This window comes from Mauremys reevesii, linkage group 3, assembly GCF_016161935.1.
Source record: "Mauremys reevesii isolate NIE-2019 linkage group 3, ASM1616193v1, whole genome shotgun sequence".
NCBI classification, from domain to species: domain Eukaryota; kingdom Metazoa; phylum Chordata; order Testudines; family Geoemydidae; genus Mauremys; species Mauremys reevesii.
In genome coordinates, this window is record NC_052625.1 from 59,863,032 (window position 1) to 59,882,333 (window position 19,302).

A 19,302-nucleotide genomic window follows, 5' to 3' on the forward strand; every position below is an offset into this window, starting at 1 on the left:
AAGGATACACACATTCCGATATGATTGTGAAGTGCTCAGATATAACAGCAATGGGAGCTCGTGATGGAGTGTATACCGCACACTGGTACCGAGAGGATTAATGGGAGCTTCAGAACTCAATTAACATTCCTTTTGATCCCTGGTGGGGTGTTAAGTAGGTCAATTAGCAGGGCCACCTCAGAAGGAGTCTGAAGACAGAAAAGCTTAGGAAGAGACCTAGCAAAGAGGAGGTGGGGGAGTTCCTGCTCTCAGAGAGAAATAAGGAGCAGAGTATTAGGGAAGACTCGTGAAGGACTGAAGTGGTTTAAAGTTGTATTTTTGTTTGGGAATATGTTGGAGAATTCCAGGAGAGAATCCTGCTAGCTAGTCATGGCCCTGAGGGAGGGCTGAAGTCTGAAACCTCTGAGAGCCTGACTGAAATACAGGTATGCAGGAGGGGACTGTGGGAAACAGGGCCACCTCCAGGGGTTTTGCCACCCCAAGCAGCCAAAAAAAAAAAAAGAGTCGTGATCTGCGGCAATTCAGCCAGAGGTCCTTCGCTCTGAGCGGGAGTGAGGGACCCTCCGCCGAGTACTTGAAAGTACTGCCCTGCTCCGGAGTTGCCGCCCCAAGCACCTACTTGATAAGCTGGTGCCTGGAGCCAGCCCTGGTGGGAAAGGCCTATTTTGCAAGCTGACAAAGGAAGAAGCCTAGGGAGGCAGCAGGAAGTGGGTCTGAATATATGTACCTTGCCTGCCTTTTTATAGGATCTCCACGCTGGAACCCAGAGGAGAGGGAGGACCTTGCTTCCCCTACTAGCTACCAAGGAATATGGTGAGAAACCCCTCCTCAGAGAGAATAAGGGCTTCTGAAAGCCTTGGTATGGAAGTGTGTAAGGGATGGGGTTCAGAATTGGAGACCAAAATCTGATGTAAGGACATTGGACTTCCTATTACCCTGAAAGGGATGAAAACAAAATGTGATCTGACTGGAGGGCTGAGTTATGAGAAGAGGCAGACCACCAGAGTGACTCTTGCCAGGAGGCAATGGAGGAAGGAGACTGCAATACCACACCTGGCCATGAGGAGACAGCTGCGGTGAGTCAAGGTTTTTCCACAGGGCTATAAAAATACTAAAATACAGAGCAAGTGGAAAAGCAATTGCTACACCTACTGTGGCTTAGATATGTGCTTTGCACAATAATCTTTCTCCATCAACTTAAGGTGTCATTGTCTGTCTGCCATGTTGGTTAATTAAACACTAGGGGCTTGCTCTGTTCCTATTAACAATATAAGCTGGCATAAAAGGGAAAAAAATAAATGATTCTTTGTCACAGCTAATGTTCCAGTGGGGTCTGGTGCCCAAAATAACTGGTGAGTTTGCAGGTATCAATCTTTTTTCCAGCCCTCCCTGCAAGTTGATTTTATTTTCAAAGTAGAAAATGGGACAGTAATCATTAGTGTCATTTGGGTGGGTAGTAAGGGAGTCCATGGGGGAAGTGGAAAGAGAAATGAGTGCTATCTTCTGCCCCTTCTAGAAAGAGGAAAAACTGGGACACAGTGAAGGGCAGGGTGGGAGGAAAAAAATTACTCATCCTTCTGTGAACCTTTTCACTGTTTGCTATTAGTCCCAAACTCTCCCCGCTAATCTAGCTCTTATGTTGCCACCTGCTCATGTCCTTCTACCACTGTATGTTTTTCTCATATGCACGTACAACCATTCATCAATTGACCTGTTTCCCTGCTACATTCAATGCTGTCTCGCTCTGCTCTCCAATCCAACCGATTTCCCCCACGCAACTCAGAGGCTCCCAACCCTCCTGAACTCCCTCTAACCCACACCCCATCTCCTCAGAAACATCCCTAGCAATTGCCAACCCCAAGAATGCAAACACCATGAATCAACCCCCCAAAACTTATAAGACTATCTTCGTCATAAAAAGATTCGGATGTTTTTTAAAACATACTATTTGCCTTCTGAGTTTTGCACTTTTTTGGGGGGGAGGATGGACCATGGGGACTAGATTATGCTTTTGTTTTTTAGAAGCTGAGGGTGTCATGAAATCTCATGACTCAGAGAGCTGAGACTCTAAGGAAAACACACTAACGATTGCAAGATTTACAACTGTCAGTTAGCAACACTGTAACCTCCCTCCCCCCAACACACACTGCTGTCCCCTAGGCTGAAAACCTCTCCTCTTCTGATTGAACCTCTCCATAACTCAACCTCCCCCACCCTCTTAACACACTCATACCTGACACTGCCAGGCTTGGAGTGTCCTCTACCTCCCCTACATGATCCTGCAGGCTCAGAACACTTTCCTTTCTTCTCTAACAACAAGTGGGACCAGACACAATCCTCCCCACTGTCTCCTCTTCACCACATGCATTTGTTGCTGTATCTCAAACACAGGAGCAGAGGCAGTAAGGAGTATGCACAGACACCCCTAGATGCTGCCTCTGTGTCCCATCAAAACCACTTGTCCTTGCTCTTTGCCTTCTCTCTCTCTCTCTCTCTCTCTCTCTGTACTACAGAAATAACAGTGCCTCAGTGGTCGCAAAGGGTACTGAGGGCTGGCGCTGCTCCAGTCCCATCAGTAGCAGCAGATCCTATTGCATTCTGCACTACTTCAGCTTGTGATATTACTGGTGAGGTTTAGTGCCCAGAGATCTTAATGACCAGCTGCATGTGTCTGACTTGTACTTGTGCTTAATGACTGTAGTTACAGAGGGGTGTGTAGAATTGCTGACTGACAGTTGTTGGGATGAATTGGCTTTTTTGCTGGTTACACTGCTGCTTTGGTTTCTAAACACCTGGCAATCTTTCTATGCTTAAATGAGAGAACAAGCATTGTTTAGTAATAGCTTTTGTGTTTTGTTTTTGTTTTCCTTAATCCTCTTTTAGGCTAGTTCTTCAAACTCAGAGAGGCACTATTGCATTTGGAAATTTCCAGGCTAGGTGTTAAGAACAGCTGTCAAAGGCGATAGCAGCTAGCCAGCTGGCTCAGTGGCCCCAGTACAAACAGCCAGCATGAAACTCCGTCTTACTCTGCACAGAAGTGTAGGTAGAAAAAGGGAGAGGGATTGACCTCCCTCCCTGCAAACAAGGAGGATTCATGGGCTTTGAAGCAAGCCCTGTAATGCAAACCTACTGTATGCAGTAATGCATACCTCCACAGTCAAAGCCCTGCTCTCATCCTAACCCACAAGTCCAACAAGTTAATCTAAACTGCCTTACCAGGATTTAGAGTAAATCTAGTTCTGCAAGTACATAAGTCCTACATTAATAGGTTTGGGTTTTTGGTTTTTTTTATATTTAAAAATTTGTCAGATGGCACCTTTCATCAGAGGATCTCCAAGAGCTCTCCAAAAATGAATGAAAAGAATCTCTACAATACCCCTGTTAGATATCCTCTTTGTTTTCAGAAGGAGAGACTGAGGTGTGCAAATGTTAAGTAACTTGCTGGTGGTAGCACAATGAATCAGTGGGAGAGTTGGGCATAGACCCCCCCACACAATTACTGTCTCCTGGTCCTTTGCAGTAACTACTGCTTTAGTAAGGAAACCTTGACCTGTAATCTCTTGGGTAAGTGGCAGCCATAGCACTCAATTTGATTTGCCTTTTATGTAACTAGGTACTGAATTGCAATTCTTCCTAAAGAATAGCATGTCATACATGTTAAACATGTTTTTTCCATACTGAATGAGGAGCTGCAGTATATCTATGACTGTGCCCTACTTGATAAAGCATATTTGCCATCATCTTTGGAACAGATGACCATAAGAAACCTAGACAAATGGCTTAGTAAGATTAAAGGGAATGGGGGCGGAAGGGAGGATTAGACACCTATAGCATCTGCCATTACACTACAGAGCAAAGCTGGTCAAACTATTTATTTCAAATAATATTAATTGCAAATATACAATGCTTTGGTTAGTGAATCATTCTCAAACTGCAGCTTATTCTTTTTCAGATTTAGTCTTTCCATAGTCTGAAATTATTCATCCAAAGTAATCAATGGACTGTTCATTTTCACTAGTTGGTATTTGGAATTGGTCATCTCCAGTCACATAGTGGTGTTTCTACTCCATGATTGGTTGACTGAGACTTTTTTAAAATAAGGAGAATGAGTCATGAATGATAGATAATGCATTATTGGTAGGGACTTTGGAGGAACCAAGAATCCATGTTGAAAAATTTCTGAAGCTTTTGGGATTTGCAAACATTTTCACAAATACTCTGCTGTCATCTGGATACTTGTGAATAACAAATCACGTGAACCCATAAATTATAGTGAACCAATTTCATTGCTTTTATACGTTAAAATAGTCACATCTGTTTACTATTCAATTAGCTGTGCTATTTACTAGGATTAAAGATGAGTATTCATTTAGGGTTAAGCTGATCAACACAGGGGCATGGAAAACATTTCCCATTTTCACCCCATATAGTCTTATGGCTTTTTCTGAAGAATTCAGCATTGGCTACCGGACACAAGATTCCATACTAGATGGACTGTTTGTTTGTTCTTGCATGGCAATTCCTATGTTCAGTGTGCCACTCCTGTCCCCCACCCTTTCTCCTTCCCTCACAAATATATACTTTGTGGCTTTGGATTGACTGTTGCTCAGCACACGTCATGAACTCAAAATGAAAATTTCTCCCAGTGCTCTGAAGATGAGCACTCCTAGTATGGGGCTCTTCTGGGCTGGCTGTGGAGTGTCCCAATGCAAACATCTGCCAGATTGGACTCTAAGGGTAGGATTTTGAAAAGTACTTATTACCACTGACTTCAGCAGGAGGAGAGTTAGATAAGTATGGAGTGCTTCTGAAAATTGCACCCTAAATGTTCAGAGTGATCCAATTCTAATGTAGCTGGGGCAAGAAAACAAACCTTAGATAGCTACCTTTATTTGTATTCAATATCAGCTTGCTGCAGAGAAACACTAAGAACTGCTCTGTGCAAATGACCTATTGCCACTTAGTGGCCTCACATCTCATACCTAAAGCCAGGTGTGTTGGCTCCTCTACAACCCTCTTGAGAATCACCAGTTCATCCTAATATTTCAGTCTAGGAGGTGGCTTCTGCACTTCTGGGCAAGGTCCCTGAGCCCACAATCCACAGATCTGCCATTGCTGTTTGCTAAGTAAAACCAATGACTTAAAAATACTCTGCAAACATGCTGACGCTTCCAATACATGACGTTGTTTGATAAACAACATACAAGACGTGGAGAGTGAGCAGGAGCCCTGGAAAAGGGGTGGGATGGGTGTAGGTTTTTTAGTAGGTATTTCAGTGACTCATTTTCACTGGTTCAGAAGCAATCCTTATGTAGTCCATGGGGTACTGCTTTGCTGAGAAAAGGAGAGAATAAGGTAGAAATGGTAATTTTTAGTTCTCTGAAACCTCCAACCAAAGAGTGGGTGACAGTACTGTGTGTATAGATATGTAACATTAATATGCATATTTATTTATATATTCACATACAGAGAAATTCAGCAGTGCCATGTGGCCTCTTTATGCAAGAGTCCTTAAGGCATTTAAACAGCAACCCTGCCCCCCCCACCCCTTCCTGGGAATTCTCCCACTAGAGTAGGTGTTCTAGAGGCATGGCTGGGATGTTTCTGTCCCAGATATTCTGCAGTGCTCCCATGACTTATCTATGGTAGCCATAAGCCCCCATGAGGGGTTGTATCAAAGCACCTCAGAGCCTTCCTGTGATGTAGGGAAGCAGTGTTATGCCTGTTTTACAGATGGGTGAACTGTGGTACAGAGATGAGGGCTTGGTGCCTAGCTAAATATTCATGGACTTGAACTTGGGTCTAAGGGCTATAAGCACTGGAGTATTGTGTGTGTGCCTCTCTCTCTCTCTCTCTCTGGCCTAATGAATATTCAAGTATTCTATACAGAGTGGAACAGCTTCAGCAGGACATATTGTGAGCCCTCTGAATAACCCAGAATGATTAGGGCATTCTGCCCTCAGATTGACTCTGGACTCGAGTCTCTGCTCTGAATGATGCAGAATGGGGATCTGAACCTGGGTCTTCCACATCAGAGCTCTAACCAATGGGCTGTTAGGTATATGGGTGGCAGTGGTGACTCCTCCATCTCCTCCTCCTGGTTTATTTTTTTGTGAAACATTACTAACTGGGGCTGGCATAGGTACCTAATTCCAGGAAAAGGTTTACATCCACAAATAGAGTAGACTTGTGTGCCAAGCTCCCTTTGAGGGGTGCCACACCTCTCTCCATGGCATTTCAAAGGGCTTGTCTACACAATGCAGCAACTCAGGTTTAGTGGCCTAAACACTACACCATCCTTCATCTTCCATGGGGCTATTGCAGCGGGGGTACAAGCTAGGGAGGCCTTCAATTTTGCTTTAATTAACCTGACCCAGGAGCTCAACTCTCCTCAGCAGTTCTCCTTCCTTTTTGCAACTTGTGCAGGGATGAATTGAGACCTTGGTGCCTGTCACCTTAGAGAATCCATGAAAGTCCTTACAAATGGAAAACTGACACACACACACACACACACACACACACACACACACACACACACACACACACACACACACACACACACACACACACACACACACACACACACACACACACACACACACACACACACCCCTCACCGGGATTACTTAATCCTCCACTGAGTTGCATCTACTTCTGGGGGAGAATACGACGAGTGATTAGATACCCTAAACCATTACATTGCTGTGTGTGCTATTAAAGTAGAATGTCTCCCTAGCAAGCAAGGACAAAGAGCTCTCTGAAGCAATCCGGTCAATGGCACGAAGTGTCGTTCAAATCTAGTCCAGTTTGGTGGACCCCATTTCTGTTTAGCGGCATGTGTGCAATGAGTGGCTAGTATTGCAGTCCAGTCTCCATTAGTTTTGTGTGATATGGATGCCTGTTTACCACCAGAGCTGGTGCTAATTGCCTCTGTGTAAACAGTAGTAGCAGAATAGCCAAGGAATGAACAGGCTTCAGAAACTGAGCTCCTCTTTCTGCTCTGGAAACATTTGTTTCAGGTCACGGCTGAGGCAAACTGGCTTGGTGTGCTTTTAGGTAAGCTTATGCTCCTTCTCACTGTATTGTACCTTCCCTGTGGACGGGGATTAACTCTGTGGGGATGACTATTTGGCACTATAAACCATCCCTAAATTCTCTCCAGAGTGTATATATATATATATTTAAGGAATCTATTATTTATTCTTCAGTGAACTCAAGATTTGGCAACATTTACTTCCTTGTTGTGAATTTTAAAGTATGCCCTGACAGCTTCATATACATACAAGCAAATAAGCTTTAAGTAATGCTTGCTATAGCTGAAGACTTAAGTGCTATAGCTGTCATGTGGCCTGAATGGCATTAGATGGGTCCTTTAATGACTAATTGTCCATGGCTCTCATGCGTCGTTTGTCAATTGTAAGTAGCCGCAATAGAACTTGTCTTTGCTAGTTGTAATTAATATTGTGTAATTTAGTGTGTGTGGTTTTTTAAAAGGCATAGCTCAGTTTGTTTGCACTGGAAGCAAGAGAAGGTAAGAGCCCTGTGTACAAGCACCTGGACAAACCAGGTGAGGGTACCTCCAATAAATCTCTTCAAGAAGCTGTTTTGAATATTAAGGTTTAAAAATATTCATCTTATCTTTGCTTGTGAGGGGAGAGGGGGAAACCTTGAAATGTTGACTGCTGGCAGATTGTGTTTAAAATAAACACCCCAAACTTCTTTCAGTGGTACTAAATTCACTTAAGTGCTGGCTACACCTCCATGGAGAATGAAACCTAGTATTTAACTACAGACAGGGGCGGCTCTAGGAATCCCGCCACCCCAAGCAGGGCGGCATGCGCTCTGGCGGTCGCCGGTCCCGCCGCTCCGGGGGACCTCTTGCAGACATGCCTGCGGAGGTTCCGCTGGTCCCGCGGCTCGGGTGGACCTCCCGCAGGCATGCCAGCGGATGCTCCACCGGAGCCGCGGGACCAGCGAACCCTCCGCAGTCATGCCTGCGGGCACTGGAGCCTCAGCGCATCAAGCGCGAGACTCTGGCGAGCCCTGAGCCAGCGCCCGGTCCGCGTGGTGAGGGGCGGGCGGGCTGGGCGCGCCTCCGCTCGGCGTGAGTTCACAGCCCCCCCCCTCACCCGCGGGGAGCGGGGGGGGCGCCAGGCCCCGCCGCCCGCTGCGCCAGGGGTAGGGGCAGGGGCCGGGCCGGGACCGGGCGGGCGGGAGGAGAGGCCGGGGCTGCAGCCGGGTGGGCGGGCGGGCTCTGGGCGGCCCTGCCTGCGGGAGGTCCACTGGTCCCGTGGCAAAATGCCGCCCCAAGCGCGCGCTTGGCGCGCTGGGGTCTGGAGCCGGCCCTGACTACAGAACAGCTATAGGGAAGGCAGCAGTAGGGGAAGCTTCCCCTACATGTGAGTTGAGTGAATAATTCTCCACAAATAACATGTTGGATGAATCAAACCTTTCCCTGAGTAATATCCAAGAGCAGATCATGGCTTCCTTGAATTTACTCTATGGATCAACCTTGACCAGTTCTCTGCAAGGATTTGATACTTGCTACTCTATCTAATGTTGATGGTTCTGATTGGTGATTTCTGCCTCTTGCTTCTGGTTCTGATTGGAACAGTTGTACCTGGGACTTTGAAATTTGCTTGGCACAAATATTTTAAATTTTAAATTTAAATTTTGAGTTTGGAATTTTTTTTTCCACAGGAAATAAATTTCCTGACCATTTCTAGAATTGAGGTATTTAACTGAGAACCACTCAAGCTTTGTGTCAAATTGGGCAACTAAAGTCACAGGCCACTCTTCTACATTATGACCTTAAGTACCTATTGTTCTGCATATGTGGCAGTATTACAACATGTATGCTCTTTGTAGAGATGGCTTGAAAAGTCTACCCATAGTTTTGAATCCAAAACTGGATTTGCTGATCGAGGGTTTTGACTCGTATGTAGATAAGCATCAGCCATGAAGTTCAGATTCCAACCTAGCTGTTGATCTCAACTTCCCCCAAATTAAGGGGTACTTGGATCTAGGCGTTTATGGGCCAAGTTTTATAAATAAATAAACAAACCTTGAACTTTTTAAACCTCAAAGGATGGAAGGATAGAGTAAAGGTTCAGAGAAGTTTATTAATTCAGATTAAAGGACTTGTTTCTCCTAGTGAATTCTGAGCAGTCAAATTCCTAATTCTGCTGTATGTCTTTTCTTCACGTGAGTGGTGTTGCAGTTTTCCTCTGCTATAACTGGAAATCCAACTACAGAGGAGATGAATGTGGGAATTGCCAGAGTGGTTCAGACTCATGGTCCATCTAGTTCGGAATCCAGTTTCTGAAAGTGACCAGCAGCTGCTTCAGAGGAAGATGCAACTATCATCAGAGGAAGGTCCAAGTTAGGGAATATCCTGTCCCCAGGAAAAGTTTCCAGTGAACCCCTGTTAATTAGTGGCTGGCGTATGTCTTGAACCATGAGATTTTTTCTTTCAAAACTCTTGTTCATATTTTTAATATTTACTATTCTAATTCTGTTCTACTTGATATAAACATTTAATCCTCTTTTTGAATCCTGCTAAGCACTTGGTTTAATGATATCTTGTGGCAATGAATTCCACCTGCTAATTTTGTATTGTGTGGAAACTTGGTTCTGTCACAGGGTGGAGCCCGTGACTAGCAGGAGACACCACAGTTAAACATATGAACTTTGTGTTGTAGTGGTGGATATTATTTGGAACCCTGAGGGATCCAGTCAGGTGGCCATACCACCAAAGGGAGTGTGTTTACATTTTGAACTCTTGTTAATACCACCCTTTCAGGGGCTAGTTCATTAGACAAAGTCTTCGTGGGATTATTGAGGAGCCCAAGGGGGAAACCGAAGCAGCGGCAGCCAGCATGAGCACAGACTGGGACAGTCTGGTTAGTTTCCTTTTATCTGTTTTTGAATTTCCATCTTTGGGCTTCACTGAATATCTCCTTGTTCATGTATTATGACACAGAGTGAACTAAAGTTTCTGAGCCAAATTTTCTATGGCACCCATTATCTTGTATGTCTCCTTTCTAAACTATCTCTTCAATTTCTCTTCAGATAAAGGCACTTAGTCTGCACATCACAATACACATTTTGCATAGCGATGGGGGCCATTTCTCACAATGCCGATCCAGAACTTCCCCAAAGCCTGGGCTCGTTCAGAGGTGGTGATTTTTTTCTGTTAAACACCAGAAGCAGAGAAAGTTGCATGCTGATTTGGTTTGCAACATTTCCAGATACTGAGAGCATCTTTGAGGGCAAAACTATTTTACCCCCAAAGTATTCTGTTTTTAGTTTATTTTTCCAATGCTATGGTTGGAAACTTCTTTTTTTAAATCCCTTCCACCAGACTCCTCCCTCTCTTCTTTCACCGCTGCCCCTCCCCCCGACTCTTATCCATCTAGCTTATTCTCATAGCTAGAACAGAATTGCTCACTCTGCTGGATTCTGTTTTGTCTAATGTCCAATTTACCCTGTTTCACATTCCTCCATGTAAAGTGCATCCATTGATCCTGCTAGCACAGTATCATCTCAGTGTCTGGCCAATTGATCTAGCTGCTAGAAGCAATCAAAGGTCATGGTGCTATTTCTTCATCTCTTCCAGCTCCACTTTCCCTTGGCCTGCCAATTGAATGCATTGACCCCATACGCTTAACATACAAGCTGTTAGATCACAAAATTGCAATTCCTTGCAAAGATGTAATGCTCTGCCATGAGCCGCCACTTTGCCATAGGCTGGGCTTCTCAAGGCCACGGCAATTAGAGATGGAAAAGGTCATGCTTCTCAACATCATCCTCCGCAAGTGAAGCTTGCCTGTAGGCATAGGGATTGGCATTGTAATCCGCAATTGGTGAGCATGAGACAAGGCTGCAGAGGTTAACAGCCTAAAGGGCGGCCCCTTCCAGCAGCAGCAACATGCTGTACCTCACAGGGAAAGTACAAAAGCTCAAGAGGAAATGGCTGTCTGTTTTAAGACAGTACTGCAGGGCACAGACATGATACCCATGCTCTTTACTAATATGGGTGACTGCATTGATGGGCAAATTCAGCTTAAATAATATCCTCCTCTCCACAGATGGCAAGAGAGGGCTGAGCAACTGTTTGTAGGAGCACAGCTTTCTGTCTGATGCCACCATTTAAAATGGTTCTGCTTGCAGGCAGCCCTCGGCTCCTATAAGTGTTTTGGAGATGATGGGTAAATAAGTAAGCTACAGAAAGAATTGTATACTGAAAGAAGGCATGGAAACTTTTATAGGGTCTGATGCAGCTAATGACCGTGTCTAGTGCTGGCTGTTGGGTATACAGCCACTAATCTGCCTTACAGTTATTCAGCATGCAAGCTGTATAGTGACCTAAGCCATGGGCTATTTATTTACATGACTCTGCCAATGTATCAGGCACAGTGCGATAAGTGATACGTTCCAAACAGATACTGGATCCCTGCCCCAAGGCACAATAGATGAGGTGCAGTATAATACACATTGACTAAAGAATATTAACACCTCTCCAAATTTGCCTCTATCTTTTTAAAAAAAAAAAAAGAGAGAGAGAAGAAGAAAACAAAGTGTATGAGATGGAATTTTAAAAAGCTTTTTGAAAGGAGAAGCCTGAGTAACAGGCTACTCTAGGCATATGGGGCAGCCCGAAATCTGGCACGAAGGGCCAGATCCTCAGCAGCTGGAAATGGAGGAAGTTTCTGTGACTAAATACACCCTTGTATTTACACTCTACACACTATTGTAAGCTTCGTACAAGGTATGCCTTGTAAGGTAGCATTTGAAAAAACATAATTTGTTGGTCAGTATTGTCCAGATGAAATATATATGGCAACACTGTATGTGAAGCCATAAGATTCCCCCTGTATGGTGGTGGGAACACATGTGCCAAGCCCCACAGCCCTGCCCAAACAGATGTTGGCAAACAGGTTTGGCCTAAACAAAGGAAGGAATGTGTGCTTGCCTTCATTTGTATGTCAGCAGTAAACCATTCTCAAGCGTGGGGGTGCGGGGGGAGTTCAAACAAGTGGAGGAAAAAACAGAAGGACATATCCACATAAACTCTTTGGCTCCTGGGTCTCAACTGGAAATGTTTTTCAAGAGAGGGACTGAAATGATATAAAGCGGTGTAAGAGACACCCCAAGGCGTGCCCCTCTCTCCCGGTCCATCACATTCTCTCTGCACCTCAGAGGACAAAAGGAAACACACATTGGAATTCGGGCTGGAGGGGTTCTGACCTGAAGAGTTTGGTCAGTAATCTTTGCACCACAGCCCCCTTCTGACCTCACCTCACCCCCCCCCCCCAATAAAGTAATACATGACCCCAGACTGGGAAGGGACTGAAGCCTGAGTCCCCACTGCCTTTGGCGGGGGGGGGGAGTTGAAGCCCAAGGGTTTCAGCCATGGTTGGGAGGCCTGTAGCCTGAGCCCCACCGCCCAGGGCTGAAGCTTTTGAGCTTCAGCCACAGGCCCCAGCAAATCTAATGCCAACCTTGGAAACCCCATTAAGACAGGGTTGGGACCCCCTTTGGGGTCCCGACACACAGTTTGAGAACCGCTGCCTTACTGGAAACGTGCTGAGAGAGCTTGCTTTTAACGCCGTTGGTTTCTTTAGTAGATACTAGTAAGTCTTATCTTTTATTTTTCTTTTAACCATTTCTGACTTATGCCTCATTACTTATACTCACTCAAAATCTTTCTCTGTAGTGAATCTGTTTTACTATTTTATCTAATCCAATGGGTTTAAATTGAAATGTCTGGGGAAACTATTTACAGGAATAACATGCCAGTTTATTCCATTAGCCTTATTCCATTACAGTATTTGTATTGTCTAGGAGGGGCTGGGCAGTACAGGATGTACAGTTCTGGAGGGTGGAAATGCAGGACTGTGGGTGTGTTGGAGTCACCCTGCAGTATAGCCAAGGCTGGTGAGTGTCAAGGTGTAGCTGGCAGGTTGCAGTTACACTCTGGGTGCGGCTTGCATGCTGGAAGGCTGTATGTGGGCAGACCTGGTGGAAGCTACTACAGCAAGGCATTGTAAAGTGGCCAGGGTGATATCTCTTCTCTTCCCCACCCTCCCCCCCTCGCAAACACACACAATAGTCTGGATTCAGTCAGTGTGTCAGTTTCATTGTTTTCAACAGAGATGTGCTGATTTACACTGAGAGTCTGGCCCAGAGTAATCTAAAGTGGGCAAAGGAGACAAGGGGGGTATCTGGGTGGCATGCACATAGATCAGTGAGATTTAAGAGTGCTTTAGAAAATATACAGGGAATGCACTGGAATAAAAACAGGGACTAGAGATAGGGAGACCATGTTATTATATTTTTCTTCTACGATTCTTTCTGCTTGGACTGTGAAACTGCACTGGCCATTTCCAGTGTCTCTGTCCTTACTACATGGGGTGTATATTGGCATTTGCTTATTGATGTGGAGTAAACTCAAGCATTTTAAAAAATCTTTCAGTTGTACTGGTAAATGGATTTTATGAAACTGCTGGGAAAATCCATATTGGATGGCTTCATTCTATATTCAAAAGCCTCTTAGCACAACTTCCTTTCTTAAACTTTTTCCTCTGAGGCTGAGAAATGGAACAATGGGGAATAGTTTTAATTCTCGGATGGAATAAATATATTTTTTTCCTGATGGATATTTACTACTCCCCAATAGAGGTGGTCAGAAAAAAGACAAGTATCAGTCATTGAAAACCTGCAACAGAATTTGGTTGTTTTGTTTTGTTTTTTGTTTTGGCAATGTATATAGAAAACTTGAATACTATTGTTTTGAAAATTCTTAAACTACTTTTTCTGACAATTTTACTTTTGTGGGAGAGCAGACTCCCCTGCCTCCAAAAAGTGATTTTTACCAAAAAAACCAACAACAACAAAAAAACGTGTGTGTGCGCGCCTGAGAGGAGGGCGGGAGGCTTTTTTCCTTGACCAAGAAAAAAGTGTCTTGGAATTTTTTTATTTTTTTTTTTTTAAATTTTAACCATCTTTAAGCACTGCCATTGGGCGATGTGATGACAATCACATGTGGATGACCTTTCTTGTGCATTAATGACCACAGCTGATCTGAACACCTAATAATCCCCTTGTTGACAAGCTCAGAAGAGAGACCAAGGATTGAATGAGCCATGACTGAACTTCACTCTGCACTAGAGTTGGCTGTGCTTTGCTTGTCAGAACTGAGGCAAACCGGTAGGGAGTCTCTATGCACATGATGCTCTGGTCTGTGGGGTTGTCAATCAGCCTCTTCTCTATAGCACTGAGTTAAAATTCATATTAAAAACTAAATTGAGGGGGAGATAAACACAAACAGATTTTGGCCAGAAACAGCAGTCACGTTTGTATAACAGGAGCAAATGCCTGCAGAGAAGCATTGGAGAAAGCAGCATGAAATAGTCCAACAGCTGGGATCAGCTGTCCATCCCAGAAGTTTAAAAAGACAAAAACAGAAAGGAAGCAGGTGGAGGAAAGAGAAAAGGACACAAGGGCAAAATTCATGCAGTGTAATAGCCCATCATAGTAAAAGCTAGGCACAAGGAGATAACTGAAAAGGGTTCCATTTGTTTCTATCCTTCTGCAGACCAACCCCTGAAAGCACCATAACATGAACAGTGCAGTGCTCGTTAGAGTGTACGGCTGTTGAGTATTTACACTCCTTTCAGCAGTAGGTGCTTGAGTGATCCTCGTTTATTCTTTCAAAGTCCACATCAGAGACTAGCTTTCTAATTCAAGAGGAAAAATAAGTACACATCATAAGATGATAGGGCCAAGCTCAGCAGATGCCTAATTTGACTGACTCTCAAATTCTGCTCTCATTTACATCTGTATGAATCTGGAGTTACTCCACGGAAGGTAGTCTGGATTTGAGCTGATGTAAGTAGGAACAGAATCTGCACCTTAGTTCTGTGTCCAAAATGTGGCCCAGATACACTATGCATATGGGTCACTTTGCCAGAATATCACATAGGGCAGGGGTGGGCAAACTTTGTGGCCTAAGGGCCACATCTCAGTATAGAAATTGTATGGTGGGCCATGAATGCTCATGAGATTGGGGTTGCAGTGTGTGTGTTGGGGGGGGTGAGGGCTCCTTGGTGGGGCCAGAAATGAGGAGTTGAGGGGGCTCTGGGCTGGTGCAGGGAACATGGGGGTTCAGCATGGTGGTGGGGGTGCAGGCTCGGAGCAGCGCTTACCTCAAGTGGCTCCCAGAAGCAGCGGCATGTCCCTGCTCCAACTCCTATACAGAGGTGTGGCTAGGCGGCTCTGAGCGCTGCCCTGCTGCAGGCACCCCCCCTGCAGCTCCCATTGCCCGCAGTTCCCAGCCAAGGGAGCTGCGGGGGCAGTGCTTGGGGCAGAGGCAGCATGTGCAGTGGAGCCCCTTGGCTGTCCCTATGCAAAGGAGCTGGAGGGGAGGACATGCTGCTGCTTCCAGCAGCCATGCGGAGTGGCCTACAACCCTGCTTCCCAACTGGAGCACCTGAGCAGGGCAAGCCCCAGACCCCGCTTCCCAGTGGGAGCTAGAGGGCTGGATTAAAATGGCTGGTGGACCAGATCCAGCCCCCAGACCGTAGTTTGCCCACACTTGCCTGAGGTCCCCTGCATGCAAGAGAACACTGCCTTTCTCCCCTACCCCCCAGCCCTACCTACCCCCCCACCACAATGGGGCTGGCATCTCTGCTCCCCCCTCCCCCCCAATGTTCCTCTGTCCCATACCCTACTTTTTTGACACAACTGGGCATTTGTCCCGTTTGCTCTTGCCAACTCATCAAGTTGGCAAGAGCAAATGGGACAAATGCTCATTTTTTGCATGTAAAAAATAATAAAGTTGACAACCAGAACAGGATTTTAAAAAAGGGACTGTCCTGGCCAAAATGGGATATATGGTCAACCTACAGGTGCTAAATGTAGTATTCTCTCTCCTCCCAATCATTTTAGGAAACATGGGGAGTAATAGTCTATTGTACAAGGCCACAGCTCCGGTGTTACTAATGGATTTCCCCTATGGATTTTTTTTTTTAAATATAGTTCTACCAAAATATCCCCCAACCTATTTTGTTTAGTGGATAATTTAACAGGTGCGAGTAAATTGCATTGGATGGCAGCCTGCTGGACTCCTACATGCTTAGAAGTGATCCAACAAAACGTGCTTTTGTATACGGTCTAATTTGTGGGTTGCGGGAGAAGGGAGGAAAATGACTTTTGTTGGACTGGGAAGAAGCATCGGTATTAGAACAACAGCTTCTGATTACTTCTGCTAGCTTCTCTTCCTTCATTCCCTCCCCATACCCTCCTTTCCATCTCCGTGTTTAGTTGGATTGATAAAATGCACCTAAACACACACACAGACCAATGATAACTATAATTGTCTCTGGATGATCAATAGGATCAGGGTGCTAGCACTTCAAACAGGCAAGGAAGGGCTGCAAAAAAGTAACTGATTGGTATCCTAGTCAGTTTCCCTCTGAATGGACATCCTTGTGTAACTTCCTTCTATGCCTGGGATGAATTCCTGGCCTTACTGAAGTCTGTCTTGCATCCGAAGAAGTGGGCTGTAGCCCACAAAAGCTTATGCTGAAATAAATTTGTTAGTCTCTAAGGTGCCACAAGTACTCCTGTTCTTTTTGCAGATACAGACTAACACAGCTGCTACTCTGAAACCTGTTTTGCCATTGACTTCATTAGGGCCAGGATTTTTCCCTAATGAAAGGGGCACTTGACTAGGATCCATCACCACAAAGCCAGGGACATTCTGAAATCTAACTAAAACTGTGGTGTGGAAATTGCAGGGGATTAAGCAATCATGAGGTTAAAAACTAATGGTGTGTAATTCACATATAATCAAGACTAATTCCTCTTGCTGTTATGTGTGTTTCTTTAGTCCTTTAAAGTGACCATGTTGTTTTAAATCTTGGATCATGGTCAGTGCAGCAAGAAATCACTGGAGGATTTTTTATTATATGCCTAAATATGTATTGACAGGAGACAGTTGTAAAGTGCCTCCCAAAAGGCTGCTACAGTCAATTAGGTCTTTAATATGCATTTAAAAACCTAATTATAAATGCACATTATTCACCCAATAAACCATGGAAAGAAACGCTCTTGTCAAGCAGGAGAATAAAGCCTGCTAATTGTAAATATTGTTTGGATGAGGAAATGCTCAGCACCCAGGCTGTGCTGTATGTTAAGGAAAATCCTGCTGGCTCAGATCATTGTATGAGAGACAAGGGGTAGACCTACACTGCAATTAGAAACCCATGGCTGACTAATGCCAGCTGACTAGGGCTGAGGGACCATTTAATTGCAGGGTAGATGTTTGGGCTGCAGCCCAAGTTCTGGGGACCCTGTGAGGTGGGAGGGCCCCCAGAGTTTGGGCTCTACCCCAAGCCTGAATATCTACACTGCAATTAAACAGCCCCCTTAGCCTGAGCCCCTCAAGCCTGACTCAGCGGACGTGAGCCACCCATGCATTTTTAATTGCAGTGTAGACATACCTTAGGATAGATTCAGGGAGATTTTGTGGGACTGCTTGTTTATAGTATATCAACAGGGATTTGTGCTTGATCCCTCAAAAGCAAATCTCTGAAGGCTGAAAGAAATGTAATAGAGGGTACAAAAGAGGACCTCTGGCGGTGTAAAATAGAGCCATTGTCCAGCACAGAAAGCCAGTGCTGGATCATTAGCCTGTGCTATTGAAGCAATAAAATTAAGCTTGCCTTCGAAGAGACAGCACGGTGCAGCTTGCTTCTTTTAATGGTCCAGTGGTTACAGAGCAACTAACAGTGAGAGATGTCATTTTTTTTTTTTAATTCTGTAAGAGCATTGTGATAAATGAAGCGGGGGTAGCTCTCTTTTATGGATGCCCAGCCAGCCAGTTAGCTGTAAAATCCCTCTTAGTGTCTGTTCTCTGCTTACTTTACCTGTAAAGTGTTAACAAGCCCACAGGTAAAAGGAAAGGAGTGGGCACTTGACCAAAAGCGCCAATGGGAAGGCTAGAACTGTTTAAAATTGGGGGAAAAAATCTTCCCCTTTGTCTGCTCTCTGGAGAGGGAGACCCAGAGCAACAATGCTATAAGCAGGAATGCTGTGTAAAGCTTTAAGCCAGGTATGAGAAATCACCAGCTCATACCTAGAATTACTTATTTGAACCTTCTCAAATATGTAAGTAAATTAGGAATGTTTAGATAGATGCATTCATGTTTATTTCTTTATTTTGGCTTGTGGATCTCCTCTGTGCTAACCCCAGAGGCTTTTGTTTGCTTGTAACCTTTAAGCTGAACTCCCAAGAAAGCTATTTTGGGTGCTTAATTTTTGGAATTGCTCTTTTAAAATCTAGCAAAAGCCTAAATTCCAGATGTATTTTGTTTTTGTTTTTAATTTAAAAAAATACTTTTTTTTTTTTTAGAATAGGATTGAATTTTTGGTGTCCTTAGAGGTTTGTGCATGTTTGATTAGCTGGTAGCAACAGCTAATTTCCTTTTTCTTTCTCAGCTCTTCCCTGGGAGGTGGGGGGAGTGGAGGGGTGTTGAAAGGGCTTGAGGGTACTCCACAGGGAGGAATTCCCAAGTGCTCCTTCCTGGGTCCAAAGGTGTGTGTGTGTGTGTTTAGTTTTTTTTTTTTTTTTTGGCATTTGGGTAGTGGCAGCATTTACCAAGCCAAGGTCAGAGAAAAGCTTTAAGCTTGGGAGTTTAATACAAGCCTTAAGTGGCAAGTATTAATTTTTAAAATCCTTGCGGGCCCCCACTTTCTGTACTCAAAGTGGCAGAGTGGGGATTCAGCGTTGAAAAGCATAGTCTATAGTAAAGATCAAATCATTTAAGGATCTAGTCCCTGCCTTGCAAACTAGTGCTTGGAAATGGTGTTACCTAGCAGCTCCATGTTCTTGGGGAACCAGAGTGCAGTACCCAGCCTGTCTGACTCTCACAAAAGACCTGCCCCAAGACTCTGCTTGAACCAAATCTTCATTAGAAGAAAGACTTACAAAAAGCAATGAAAAGGCAGCAGGGGAGACACCTAAACCCCTCGGATAAGGATGACAGGATTAAGGAAGCTTCCCTAGCCTCATTTGCATCAAAGATGTGACAGAGAGGCACCCCCATTAGCTTACAGAATGGAGAGCAGAGATTCCAAGGCAAGAACCGGATGGAACTCTGGAACCAGAAAAGCAGGGAAGCACTGCATGATGGGGGGGATCTCTGCTCCAGATGTTAATGAACCCACACCTGCACACACCCAACTCAGTAGTTATGAGACCAATTCTAGTAATAAATCCTTTATTGGTATCCAAAA

General features: G+C 44.7%; 1 protein-coding gene across 6 annotated transcripts in view; it reads left to right on the forward strand.

Annotated features, from left to right (window-relative positions):
- The first annotated feature begins 240 nt into the window (after positions 1-240).
- Positions 241-19,302, forward strand: part of LRFN2 (leucine rich repeat and fibronectin type III domain containing 2) — a 289,298-nt gene continuing 270,236 nt past the window's right edge. For 5 of the 6 annotated variants that reach the window (XM_039532847.1, XM_039532845.1, XM_039532848.1 and 2 more), the window contains exons 1-3: positions 241-425; positions 747-813; positions 944-1,076. The gene's annotated coding sequence lies outside the window, so the exon portion shown is untranslated. Of the gene's footprint in view, positions 426-746; positions 814-858; positions 1,077-19,302 lie in introns of those variants that run through there. The other variant, XM_039532852.1, reaches the window with a different exon arrangement.